Source organism: Drosophila yakuba, chromosome 2R (assembly GCF_016746365.2).
Source record: "Drosophila yakuba strain Tai18E2 chromosome 2R, Prin_Dyak_Tai18E2_2.1, whole genome shotgun sequence".
In the NCBI taxonomy this organism is placed as follows: Eukaryota; Metazoa; Arthropoda; class Insecta; order Diptera; family Drosophilidae; genus Drosophila; species Drosophila yakuba.
Window position 1 is genome coordinate 1,404,394 of NC_052528.2, and position 14,156 is coordinate 1,418,549.

Below are 14,156 nucleotides of genomic sequence, written 5' to 3' on the forward strand. Positions count from 1 at the left end.
GGCTACTGATCCTGATCAAGAATATATATACTTTATATGGTCGGAAACGCTTCCTTCTGCCTGTTACATACTTTTCAACGAATCTAGTATACCCTTTTACTCTACGAGTAACGGGTATAAAAAGCAACAGGTAACGCTTTAGCCAAGTTACTTGTATATCACACCAAAATGTTTTTGGCATAACTATAAAAATTGTCAAGATTTAGATATATAATAGAATCGTTTACGATTCTTTCGATCGTTTTACCATCAAGTTGAAGCTAGGCTTGCCGGTCAATGTTGCAAACTTTCGATCTTACGATTCCAATATATCTTGAATTTATGTATGTATATATGTCCCAATGAAAACGGCACTTTTTAACATTTCGACGGCAACAGGACCGATAATGGTAGTTCCAACAGAAATTCAGTCATTAAATCTGTCTGAAAAATAGCTGAATATAAGGCACTTTAGATTCACCACCTTTAGAAAAGTCAGCTTTATGTAGTTTGTCCAAGTTACGGGGTTTGGACTGTCACCCGCTCTCCGCTCCCTCTTACGCTCTCCCGCTCTTCACCACAGAGTCTCCAAGGAGTCTCCGCTGCGCTTGGGAGAGCCTAACTAATTAGAATAAGCACCAGTGTCAAAACTAATTTCGCCGAATAAACATACACCCGGTCGCGCCAGCGCAATTACGAAAAGTCTAGTGTTCGCTTTTCTTCGAGTGTTTCTATTTCAGCATATTTGGAAAGTTCCAGGACAGCTGCCCCCTACAACCCATCATTTTTGATCCATTTGAGCCAGATCACCTGGATTTTCAAGTTTGTCCACCAGCGAACAAATTACAAGATAAGTACGAAATTTCCATTCCTTTTAATTGCCGGTCTGCAGAAAAAGGTTCGAAAATCAAATTTCGTTCAATTTGCTATAAGATTTAATGTCAAATCTAACGGATTTCTCCGACAAAAGGCTATTAAAGAAAAGTACTTATTCATTCCCACGGGCGCCGCCAAATTAGCCACCGTTCTCCTCTCACCATCATTCGTGAAAATTTTTAAGTCCAAATTTCCGAATATATTTAAATATTCATCCAGTCCGAAAAGTGCAAAATTCCAAATTTGAAAAAGTGAAAATAATTTGTGCCAAGTTCAGTGAAAATTTCTAAGTCTAAAGCTCTGCCAAAAGTGGCAAAAATTCTATTCTCGTTTCACTGTGTCCAAATTCTTTTTGCAACACATTTCTGCTTTAACTCCGCAGTCCACTTAATAAAATTTGCTTTGCTATCGAAGAATACAATAACAAAACAAACAACACATATCCTCTGGCCATTCCAAATAAAATATTAATTAAACATTTACCCGCCAGTTCCATATATTACATCAACATATACTACATCCATATATATTACATATAAGTTAATTTATTTGTTTATGAATGAGATAAAAAATAAATTTACAATTTTATTTTGTTCACCTTTATTGATTGAATGCAAAAATTAGACTAAATTAAAGTTCTACTCTAGCTCCCTAATCTGGCCTTTTGTGAATCAGAATGTTGTATAGCGGTGGCAGCGATGGTGGCAGCGATGGTGGCAGCGCTGGTGCAGCGACGGTGGCAGCGACGAATCAAAGTTTGATAACAGTGTGTCAGCTGTGCAGTCGGCTGTAATTGGTTAATTGCAGTTCTGCTGATGACTTCTTAATAAATTTGGCTTTTTCCTGTTGTCAATATTTCTCATGAATTGCATGTGCCCGTGTGACCTGCTTATCCATTTCCTGTTGTGGCTGATATTTATTAGGAATTGCAGGTGCCCGTGTGAACTGTTTTGCAACTGCAGTTCAATGCTCTGTTAATATTGCTTGTGTTATGATTTGGTTTACTTTTTGTTGGCGCGTGCAGGAAATAGTGCAGACGCTGACCTAAGCTTTACTTTATAAGCTTTTGGTAAAGCGTGTTGTTAACTCCTCCCCCTCTATTTTGAACTTGTCCTCAAGCGACGTTCATTAGAAGAATGGTATGGTGTTGAGATTAATTCTGTTGGTGGTTTTCAGGGGTTCGGGAGATGCCACTTGTAGAATAATCTTCTATTGCTTTCGTTTGCAACAGTATAAAAGCCCTGCGACGATTGTGGAGGTAGCGAAGAGAAGGGTGAGGTAGTATTTGTTATAGTTGCTATCTGTTTCCAATTCTGCCAAACGTTTGGTGTTGTTAATATGTAAACTTTCCAGAGCGTTGAGAGATAGTATTTTGATTCGTTCTTTCTCTGCAGGGGTTATTTGGATCATGGGCCTTGATGATTGTATGGGCTTCGTCTCAACGTTGTTGAACTCTTTTCCGTTGATGGTGAGTGTCTCGTTGAAGAAGTTGATGACGTATGTTTTCTCCAGTTTCTGCATTTTGTTGTTCCACTCTAGTGTGCCATTGTAGTTGTTAACCATTATAAGACCGCTGCTTATTTCCTCTATTGTTTCGATGTGGTCTGCGTTGCTGAATTCACATAACTCTTTCTCTCCTATCAAAAGCTTAGGTAGACAAGTACTATTGCTTATGTTTACAATATTATTCTTGTTACAAATTTTAATTTTATGATAAGTTTTACATTTATTTCTTATGCCAAACATATTTCCGTTATTAAAAAATATTTCTCGAAATTTTATGTTTACAATTGTGTTCTTTTTGATAATGTTAATGTTTTGATAAATGTGTTTTCGTATATAGTTTTTTCTAAATTTGGGACTTTAATTATGTATAAAATTGTTGTTTTGTTATTTAATATAGTTACATCGGAAAATTCTAGCATTTCTTCTATTGATAGTAATGGCATATTGCTTTCTTTGAATATTTTATCAATTTCAATTATTTCTTTTTCATTTATTAGGAATGTATTTATTACATTTAGCTTAGCCCATTGAATGGCGTATTTAACATTTATGATTTCTTCTTTGACGAGCCTGATTTGATTTTGCAAGTTAAAAGTTATTTCTGTGTTAACATAGCTGTCTTTTCTGATAGAGTTTGATAAAGAATTATTAAATTTAGTTATCTGATTTAGTCTTTCTTGAAATTGATTGTTAATTATAAGTTGTTTGTTGTTATTGTTAATTAGATCGTTCATATTATCTTGGAGTAGAATTAAGTCGTCGTGGTCTGGAGTACCGGCAATGTACTTCCATGCGGTTCCTATTAAATTGATTGCTCTAGTGTTTCTATTATGTAGTGTGGGGGATAAAGTTTGGAGAATAGAGAATGTTTGAACCAATTCGTGTTTTATAGTGTGGTAACTGTTTGAATGTTTTAGTTCGTTATCTACGTATGAAGCTAAGGTATTTAAAGTGTTTGTAATGTGGTTTATATCTATAACATGAATTATTCTTGTGGTGGATGTTTGAATTTTCCCTAATCCTTTATTTATTACTGCAGTCTGTACGTCGGTATAGTTGGTAATGTCTAGAAGTCCATTCGCTATTGTTATGGTGCATAGCATTAATGTCCTAAAAGGGTAAGATAATTTTAGTTATTTCGTATGTTACTTTTGTGTATTCTCTTTCCTGATTCTGTTACAACTGTAGTATTCTTGTTAACTTTAACTATTTCTTTTTTATATCTTGCTGATAATTTAGAACCAAGTCGTGTGTTTATCTTAACATAAATTTCGTCACCTACGTTGTAGTTTTTTAATGCGTTACGTTTTTGGTTATGATATTCGAGGTCCTTTTTCTGTTTGTCTATTAGTCTGTCTATGTTGTCTAGTCTGGTTTGTTCGTAGGCTTCGGGATTAGTTAATACTGTTCTACCAAAGAACACTTCAAGTGGTCTTTTCTTTGTTACAGAATGAATAGTGTTGTAATATTCGTACACTGCTCTTTCTAGTAATTCTGGAAAGTTTTTGTGGGTTCCATCTTTCTTGATACATCTCATTATTTCAGAGAGTGTCGAATGGAATCTTTCGACCTGGCCGTTTACAGTGCTTTTGTGGGGTGGTGCTTGAAAAATATCTATATTGAGTTGGTCTTTGAGCATAAAAGTTATGGAATATGAATTTCAAGACTTTTCGATGTCCATGACAACATATTTGGGGACACCATAGTAGAAAATAATCTCTCTTAAGGGGTTTCTTATGTCTTCTATTGCTTTGGACTTTATTATTTTGGCCTGCCCTAACTTAGAGAACTTATCTATGGCTGTTAGAACTAAATTATTTTCTGTAGAATAGATATCGATGTGGATAATTTGTCCGGGGTATTCCGGAATAGGAGTCTGCTCTAAAACGGGGTTAGTCGGATGTCTATCGTATTTTTCTTCTTTGCAAACTTTGCATTGTTTTACCAATTTTTCTATTTTTTTCTTCATTTGGGGAAAGTACAATTTTTCGGCCAATTGAGTTTTATTTTCCGTAGCATTTCTATGGGCTCTATCGTGGACTTTAAGTATCTCCTCTTCTTGCTCTGATTCATTAGTGAGGTTGGTAACTTTACTTTGAGTAAAACGAATTTTAACTTTACTAAAGTTATCTGGGTATATTGATTGTATTTTCCCCATGATATCTTTAGAAGTTTGTATTCCGTGAATAACGGATGGGTTAAGGTATTTCCGAAGTATTAGTATAAGTTCGTCAAGTTCGTAAGTTTGTAAGTATATGTCATGTCTATGAAACGTAGGGGAAGGTATGCTAAATTTATATTCGTTGTTGTTTGCTTTATGGATGAAGATTTGATTTTAAAAGCGTTAATGGGTACTTCTATACTAGGGATGAGGTGATGGCTTGAACTCTCGTCGCTATGTTGAGTGGATACTGAGTTTATCTGACCTAAATTTGAAATGCGAGACAATGCATCTGCTACTACATTGTCTTTTCCTGGTTTGTAGGGTAACTCGTAGTCGTATTCTTCTAAGTGAGATTTCCATCTTTTAATTCTAGCGTTGCCATTCCAACTACTCAATGAATGTGTAAGCGGTTGGTGGTCAGTGAATATTTTTACTTTGGCTTTACCGTATAGATAGTTGCGTAACGCTTTAAGGGCCCATATAATGGCCAACATCTCTTTCTCGTTAGCTGCATAATTTTCTTCAGCTTTGGAGAGGGTTCGTGAGATGAATGAGATAGGTTGACTGTTCTGTGAGAGAACTGTGAGCATAGTTTGATCCATCGGTGGTGAGGTGGAATTCTTTTTTAAAATCGGGGTATTTAAGTATCACATCTTGTGATATTAATGAATTTTTTAGTTTCTTAAATGCGTTTATGGCTTCTTGGTTGAAGCTTATTGCTTTAGTTGATGCTGCTTTCTTGCTTACGTGTCCATCTTCACCTCTTAATAGTATGGTGAGTGGTTTAGCAAGTTTTGCGTAATCCCTTATAAATTTCCTATAGTATCCTGATAAGCCTAAAAATGATCTGAGTTCACTTATTGTCCTTGGGGTAGGAAAATTAGCTATCGCCGAAACTTTGTCAGGGTTGGTTTCAATACCTTTATCGGATATTACGAAACCTAGAATTTCAACTTTGCTCTTGAGAAATTCGCATTTATCAAGTTGACATTTAATATTGGCTCTATATCGAATATGGTATTTAAGTTTTCAAGATGAGATTTTTCGTCTTGGCTAAAAACAACGATATCATCAATATAGATATAACAAATTTTCCCTATATGTTCACGCAGTATATCGTGCTCGTTGGAAAATGGATGGAGCATTTTTAAGACCGAATGGAAGGCGTGTGAACTCATATTTGGCATTATTTATAGAGAAAGCGGTTTTCTCTATATCTGAGGACTTTAGTTTTATTTGATGAAATCCGCTTTTTAAGTCGAGAACGGAAAAAAGTTTGTTGTTGCCCAATTGGGCAAGCACTTCATTTATCTCGGGGATAGGGTATTTATCTGCTATTGTTACTTTGTTTAATTTCCTATAATCTATTACCATTCGGTATTTCTTTTCGTTTGAAGCGTCGATCTTCTTGGGAACAATCCACACAGGTGAATTGTACGGGGAACGAGATGGTCGTATTATACCATTTTCCAATAGTTCTGAAATCCGTTTATTTACCTCGTCTTTTAGAGACATGGGATATTGGTAGAATTTGGAATATACAGGTGTTTCATTGTTCGTACGTATTTCTGCTGTCACATTAGTAGTGTACGTCAATTTTTCGTGTGGTTTTGAGAATAAGTTGGGAAAATTTTGTAGTAGATTTTCTAAATTATTTTTTTGCTGATCGGACAAATGGGCTTGTTTATTGAGTCATATTTTTTTTCTTTAATAATTACTTTTACGTTGTCCTTAATAATCATATAATTCGAATGTGTGTGAATTACTGCTTTAAGTTCTTTTAAAGTGTCGTTGCCGAGAATGGCATCGAAAGATTTTAATGTCGGCAAAAGAAAAAATTTAATACGCACATCTCGGATATTAAACAGATGTGCCATTTTATAGTGTGTAATTTTAACGTTACCTTCAACTGTAAGGGCTTGGAACGGTTTCTCGATTGGAGCGGGATTACTAACTAAACTAGGTTAAATATAATTTCTATTAGATCCCGTATCAATAAGTATTTTCAAAACTTCTCCTCCTACGTTCACCTCAAAATAAGGTAAGGAGGAGGAATTTACTCTAAAAAATGGAGATCGGTGTATTGTTCTTGATATTGGTCTATCGTTTGTCCATATTAGTTTAAGTCTGTTTGACTGTACGCTAACTGTTCATATTTTGTTTGTTCGTTCTCTGTGGTAGTGTCATTATTTTGTTCATTACTTTCTATATTGCAAGTACGTTGTCGTTTGTCCTCCTGTGGAACAGGGGGAATGGGGTTTCCTGGTCGTTTAACCATTTCGAAGTTCCGTGGTCTATTCATATAGTTCACTTGTCTAGTCCGGATGCTGGGGTCCACGTCCATATGCTCAGGACGGGGCAGCGGTGGGGCGTATTCGGTGAGAAAGTTGGGTTTGGTGTGAACGGCTGTCTTGCGTATAGTTGCTGTGCGTATGGTTGTTGTATTGGTGTCTGGTTGCTAAAGAATGTCATATTGTGCATTGGTCTGACATATTGTTGAGCAATTGGTGCTCTTTGAGGCATGTTTTGAAATGCTCGGGGATTCGAATTATTTAAGTATTGAGTTTTATTCATTGGTATTGGTTTTTGGTTTGGTCGGAAGACCGTAGATTGAATTTTGCCTGTAGCATAGTTTGTTCGATATGTTTGCTTTTCGATTTTCAAACATAGATGCAAAGCTTGGGGTAGATCTTCAGGCTCTTTCATTCCCAGAAGGCGAGGTAGGTCTCCTCTCAATCCACGAATGAAAGTGTCTAGAGCTTTATCTCTGTAAAGCTTAGTCATCATTTGTTCTGACTCGCGACATAATTCCATACAACCAACTTTATTCCGTAGTAAGGACAGGTGACGATAAACTACTTGATGGAATTCCTCTACTGTTTGATTGACACCCTGAGTAATGGTTGTCAATTGGTCAAGGAAATTTAAAAATTTTAGAATATGTCGTATTAATTCAGGCTTATAAAAATAGAAATCGTAAGTGTTTGTTCGCAAAAGGATTTGTGGCAAAATATGCTCTTCACCAGTGAAATTGATTCAACGAAATTTTGAAATATTTTGGTCGAAGAGGAAAGTTTTTATATGTTTGAAAACCAGTAGCTGGTTTCTTCCTTCTACTTTGGAGGGTCCTCGTAGGGAATCGCAAAGTTGGAAATTGTTATACTACAGTATTCTGTCGTTTATATCGTTTATATTTTTACAGTGTGTTATTTACTTTGGTTGGTCACTTCCTTTTCACTTTCTTATGCCAATATGTTTCTTTCTTTTTTAAATTTTAATTTTCTAGTTTTTCTTATAAGTTTTGTTTGATTTGAATTATTAATTTCTAATTTTCTTTTACGTTTTTGATTGTGAGTTTTTTTTTAAATATTCTTTAAAACTATCTTACAAGTAGGTTATTGTTGCCATCCTTCCCGATCGTCTGGATTTGGTCCGGTTTGCTGTATCTACTGAGGATCCAGGTGCGATACTTCCTTCGGAAGGTTCCGTGGGGACGGGCCTTGCACGGCGTTGGTTTTTTTTATTTTTTTCACCTTTATTGATTGAATGCAAAAATTAGACTAAAAATAAGTTCTACTCTAGCTCCCTAATCTGGCCTTTTGTGAATCAGAATTTTGTATAGCGGTGGCAGCGCTGGTGCAGCGACGGTGGCAGCCACGAATCAAAGTTTGATAACAGTGTGTCAGTTGTGCAGTCGGCTGTAATTGGTTAATTGCAGTTCTGCTGATGACTTCTTAATAAATTTGTCTTTTTCCTGTTGTTGTCAATATTTCTCATGAATTGCATGTGCCCGTGTGACCTTTTACTTTTTGTTGGCGCGTGCAGGAAATAGTGCAGACGCTGACCTAAGCTTTACTTTATAAGCTTTTGGTAAAGCGTGTTGTTAACTTATATTAAATCAACATACACTACATATATATATAATACATATATTACATCAACATATATTATATCCACTTATATTACCGACATATATTGCACACATTATCTGCATTCCTTTTAAACATATACCACAGTGTAAATTGTTTCCCGTCGGCAAATCCAAACCACAAATAAAATGTATACCAAGTGCCGACGCGGAAAAGGCGTTTTGTTTTCCATCAATTTTTTCCGTAAATTTCCAAATTAATTTCCGAGCAATAAATTAAAAGCCGTTTTTCTCTTTTTTATAACAAATAAATTTTTCAATATTTATTAAATTATTAATTTAATTATTATTATTATTAAATTTGTTTTGAAAATTTAAAAGAAAAACTACAAGACAATAATTTTTTCTTTTTCATCCATAAATAAATAATACGACCACCAAATATAAGTCGTTTACCCGACAAATATTTTTTCCTGTATTGCTTGGATATTAAGTTGTGTTTGTTTTAGAAGTACTTACAACGCGGAGAAAAGACTCCAATTCCACCTTTCCATTTTCTCCGATTCCAGTTGTAAACAGAAAAATAAAATTTTCTACGTTCGAATAAACATTTTATTTCACCGTGTTCCACATTCTAAGTGTTCCAACCATAAATCAGGTGGAACTAATTACCATAAATCACAGGTAATTTTTACAATTTGCTGTTCACTCCGAGTCGCCTGTCCAATTAGTCGAAACTACGGCGTTTCCACTTCGTAAATTTTACACCACTTTCTCACCCATTACATCCTATACGGTCTTTTTCCGCTGCTTTATCCAGTTCAGGGCGGCAAGCTTAAATTTATTAAGTGCAGTCTAAGTGATCTGTCTACATTTTCAAAAGTGTGACCGGGCTCCAAAACCGCTTCCTTTCCATTTCGCATTTCTTCGATTATGCCCATCGGGGACGATAAGATGAAATTGTCCGCTGGCAAACCCAGGTCTATTTTTTCACCACAAGGGCCCAAGAATCCCAGGCATTTCGGTGAAAACGCCTGCGCAGATTTCCGACGACTGTACTACTCCATCCAAAGCCACAGTACAGCGCACAGCTAAAAATATGGCTGCTTCCGATCTAGCGCTAGCCAAATTCATTTCGGTTTCTGACCGCTGAATTTGAGGCTCAGATTAACACTCCGGAATCCGCAGCTCCAACCGTCACGATGCTCAGCGTCCGTCGCGACCAAGTCCGAACCCTATGGGACAAGGTTGAAAAGGAATTCGACCTCTGCTCAGAGTGCCTTGTGCCAGCAGGCGAAGCGGCAGCAGGCAACATGCCTATTCTCAGGGCTAAATACAGTTATTTCTATTCAGTCTATGAAAGGTGTGTTTCCCAGCTCTTTGATAAAATCGAGCATGGGCCGTCTCAGTGCATTCCAGCCGCGAACGCTGCGCCCCAGGCCTACATTTCCTGTGGCTGTCGGTTGCCTCCATGCGATACAGAAGTTTTCGCAGGCGACTATCTTCGCTGGCCGACTTTCCGGGATCTTTTCACAGCCATTTATATCAATAATCCACGGCTGACTCCGGTGGAAAAGTTATTCCATTTAAATGCCAAAACAAGTGGCGACGCGCATGCCAGGGTTTCCGCCCTGCGTGGGAGAACCTAATAGAACCTAATAGACGACGGCCCATGTCCTCCCTCAACTAGCCGGAAATCTGCCTTCCTACCCAATTCCGCAAAATTTATTTCGGGATCTTCCCGATTTTCCACTGGCGGATCCAAAATTCTATGAGAGCGCACAAATAGATGTCCTTATCGGAGCCGACATTCTGCCTTCGGTGCTTCTGAGTGGAGCAAAAACCAACATCTGTGGCTCTCTCTTGGGGCAAGAGACCATTTTCGGCTGGGTACTAACTGGGCCAGTGTCAGCCTCACCCCAAAGCAGAATTTCCTACTTTTCGACGCAGATCTCCCACGCGTACGATAATTCACTAGACAAACTACTCACAAAATTTTGGGAGGTGGAGAATATACCAACAAAGTTGGTAAAAGAATCCGATTCCATGTGCGAGAAGAATTTCCTTCAAACGACCACGAGAAATGAGTGCGGCAAATATGTCGTTACTCTGCCTTTTCGCGACCCAGAACATATCGGTTCCGGGCTAGGGCATTCTAGGTCTTTCGCGTTGGCTCAGTTTTTAAGAAATGAGCAGCGTCTAAAAAAAGATGAGGCCTTAAAAGCGAGATACGATTCGGTGATCCAGGAATATCTCGACTTAAAGCACATGCGACAAGTTCTTCCAACCCATGATTGCAACGCCTATTATATGCCTCATCACGCCGTCTTAAAACCGGAGAGCGTAACTACTAAACTCCGTGTAGTATTCAATGCCTCCAGCCCTTCATCGAATAGTACCAGTTTAAATGATATCCTTCATGCTGGCCCTGTCTTACAGTCCGACTTGAGCATTTAAATTCTGAAGTGGCGCTATTTCCGATATGTGTTCAGCGCCGATATCGAAAAAATGTATCGGCAGATCTGGGTAGATCCGAATCACACTCCATTCCAGCAAATAATTTTCCGTAACAATAGAGGAGAAATCAGAGATTTCGAATTGAAAACAGTAACCTTTGGAGTCAATTGCGCGCCTTTCCTGGACATCCGAGTACTGCAGCAGCTAGAAGCTGACGTAGAACTCAGCCATCCAAAAGCTAGCAATATCATTCGAAATTTCATGTATGTGGATGATGTTCTCTCCGGAGCGGACTCCATGGAAGAAGCTCAGCTCCTGGTGCAAGAGCTCCGAGACGCTCTGAATTCCGCCGCATTTCCATTGAGGAAATGGACCTCCAACCAAAAGGAAGCCGCCATTCAGAGCAACCATCTATTAAATACTGATTTTCTCGAGATCGATGCAGAAAGCGCTGCCAAAACGACGAATTCTTCTTCGTCCCGCCAGAGTTGGCTATTGAAACGTCCTTTACAAAACGCCAAGTCCTGTCCCAAATTGCCAAATTGTTCGACCCTGCAGGCTGGTTAGCGCCGTTTATCGTTCGAGCTAATTTTCATGCATGAGATTTGGCTGCAGGAGCTTGGGTGGGACGAAAACATTCCAAATGAGCTTTTTCAGCGATGGGTTAATTTTCTCCGAAGTTATTCGGTTTTAGAGCAGATACGCATTCCACGCTGGCTATCGTTTCATCCAGATTTCAAGGTCGAGCATCATGGCCTTTGCGATGCATCGCAAAAGGCTTATGGGGCGGCAATATATGTCCGCGTAGAAGTGGGCAGCACCATTATGGTGCAACTCCTAACCGCGAAAACCCGGGTAGCACCATTCAAAACGGTTTCGCTTCCAAGACTGGAGCTGTGCGGAGCGTTATTGCTTTCCGAAATGGCTGCAGCCATCATTCCGCAGATGCCTACGATTAACTCCGAACTTTACTGTTGGACGGACTCCACGATAGTGCTTGCATGGTTAAGCAAGCCAGCGTGCCAGTGGACCACATTTGTAGCCAATAGGGTGACAAAGATCGCCCAGGCCACAAAAACAGAAAATTGGTCTCATGTTCAATCTGAGCATAATCCAGCAGACCTGGCAAGTAGAGGAGTTTCCCTCCAAGATCTAGCCGATAGCCAGTTATGGTAGCACGGACCGACTTGGTTGCAAAATCCACGCAACCAATGGCCAACTCAGGTCGACAACGGTCCGGTGACCGACCTAGAGAAGCGTGCTCTAAAAGTCCATCTCGCAAAAGATCCTTCTGAAGAGTTGTTGGCACGTTTCTCCAAGCTTGAGAAAGCTTTACGGGTCCTTGCTTATGTTCATCGCTTCATTCAGCGGTGCAGAAAGCAGACATCCCCATCTGATGTGCATTTGCTGGCCACTGAAATCGCCGCCGCCGAGCGGTTCCTAATTTCGAACACTCAGCGCAGAGAATTCCCTGTGGAATTTCACTGCCTAAGTGAAAAGCGTGCAGTGCCAAGTTCAAGTGCCAACCTAAGCATGAACCCGTTTCTAGATCCGCAAGGACTGATCAGGGCGTGCGGCCGTGTGGCGGCTTCCGAAAGCCTTCAATACAATGAACGGCATCCAGTGATTCTTCCGTATAACTGCCTGCTTTCTCGCCTCCTTGGGAATTTCACTCATCGTATAACTCTCCATGGTGGTAAAAAGTTAATGGTGAGCCTCATCCGGTCGAAATACTGGATTCCGAGAATTAAGAACCTGATGAAAACAGTAGTAAATTCGTGTAAAGTATGTGTGATCCACAAAAAGCGGTTGCAAAGCCAACTGATGGGTGTCCTGCCCAGAGAAAGAGCATCGTTCTCCCGACCGTTCACGTATACTGGCATGAATTACTCCGGTCCGTTCGATATAAAGAACTATACGGGAAGAGCATGTCTTATTACAAAGAGGTATGTGTTAGTTTTTGTTTGTTTCTCCACCAAGGCCATCCATTTAGAGCCTACATCTGACTTAACGACTGAAAAGTTTCTTGCCGCTTTCGCTCGTTTTGTATCCAGAAGAGGGTGTCCACGTCAAGTCCAGTCAGACAATGGCAAAACCTTTGTTGGCGCTGCCACCCTGCTTTCCCGCGATTTCCTTCAAGCCGTAAAAGAGTCGGTGACGGATGCCTATAGTCATCAAGAGATGCAATGGCAATTTATTCCTCCGGGGGCACCCCATACGGGAGGCCTTTGGGAAGCAGGCGTAAAAAGTTTTAAGACGCTATTTTACAAATGCACTGCCACACGAAAATACACGTTTGAAGAGCTCTCCACGCTCTTGGCAAAAATAGAAGCGTGCCTTAACTCCAGGCCGCTCTCTCCTAAGTCTGAGGATCCGACAGATTTGCTGGCTCTGACGCCAGGTCATTTCCTTGTTGGGGGACCCCTTATGTCCACGGTGGAACCCGAAGTAAAGGGAGAAACGAAATCCATTCTTAATCGGTGGCAGCATTTGAAAGCTCTCCATCAGCAGTTCCGTGTGCGATGGAAAGAAGAGTACCTCATAGAACTCCACAAGCGCACTAAATGGCAGGCCCCGTCCAAAAATCTCCGCATCGATGACATGATGAGTGGCGGCTCGGCAGAATTGAGTCTGTTTTCCCAGGAGCCGACGGCAACGTCCGTGTAGTAAATATCCGTACTGCACTAAAGCTCAGCGCAGAAAAGCGTTTGCGAGCAGTCCTCATTAACAAATACTGCGCCAATTGCCTCGCTCACGAGCATTCCACGGGAGACTGCCGTAGCGGTGATCGTTGCAAAAAGTGCGACCGATCCCACCACACGCTGCTCCACATGCACGAGCAGGTTAGCTCGTTGTCGCGGTCACGAGCGCGCTCGCGTCTCCAATCGGCAACAACCCGGCAAGCAGCTTCGGCAAAATCCGCCAACTCAGCGTAGGAGTTCACCGCCTCGAAGCCCGGAATCGACCAAGCCAGGCCCTTCGCTCTCGTCGCTGCTGCAACGCCACAACGTGAACATTCCGACGGCGATGGTCAAGTTGGAGACCGGGACGAAGACCTTCGAGACCGCAGCACTTATCGATCCGTGCACCCCCATGAGCTGCATCGACGCTTCGTTGGCGTCAGCCTTTACGCTTCCGATGACCAATGTTGGCGACGAGAAGGTCTGCACGACGACGATTCGCTCCAGGGTCGACGCGAACACTAAGCTGGAGGTCGTGCTCAAGATCGAGCCCAGTGTGCGGATCCGTACACCTGTACGTCATTGAGCGACACAGTGATGTCCAAGTTCCGGGACATCATGCTGG

The 14,156-nt window shown here is 40.3% G+C and overlaps 1 protein-coding gene and 1 long non-coding RNA gene across 4 annotated transcripts in view; one reads left to right on the forward strand and one right to left on the reverse strand.

The window, feature by feature from the left end:
• The window catches only part of LOC120321025, a 120,775-nt gene extending 111,313 nt beyond the window's left edge, over positions 1-9,462 (reverse strand). The window contains exon 1 of one of the 2 annotated variants that reach the window (XR_005560582.2): positions 8,913-9,462. This is a non-coding gene — a long non-coding RNA (uncharacterized LOC120321025). The remainder of the gene's footprint in view (positions 1-8,912) is intronic. The other variant, XR_005560581.2, reaches the window with a different exon arrangement.
• Positions 1-14,156, forward strand: part of LOC6539310 (scavenger receptor class B member 1) — a 286,125-nt gene that overhangs the window by 191,193 nt on the left and 80,776 nt on the right. The window lies entirely within an intron of this gene.